This window comes from Meleagris gallopavo, chromosome 1 (genome assembly GCF_000146605.3).
Source record: "Meleagris gallopavo isolate NT-WF06-2002-E0010 breed Aviagen turkey brand Nicholas breeding stock chromosome 1, Turkey_5.1, whole genome shotgun sequence".
Taxonomy (NCBI): domain Eukaryota; kingdom Metazoa; phylum Chordata; class Aves; order Galliformes; family Phasianidae; genus Meleagris; species Meleagris gallopavo.
Window position 1 is genome coordinate 21029003 of NC_015011.2, and position 257 is coordinate 21029259.

Consider the following 257-nt stretch of genomic DNA (forward strand, 5'->3'; position numbering starts at 1 on the left):
ATATAAAAATCGGGGAAGCAAGAAGGAAGAGCTGTAAAGTCTATCAGACTGAACAAAGCCAATAAACAAAAAAAACCAAAAACGCTTAAAAATGCTCAAAACAGGAAAACAAACAAACAAAACAAAACAAATAAACAGAGCAGCCTTCGTGGGCCCCAGCACCATCCGGGGATGCCTCCGGCGCTGTCCAGTCATAAGGGTGATGCTTTCGGTCCCTCTCGCCAGCTTCCCTCACCGATCGGAGCCGGACCCGCCGG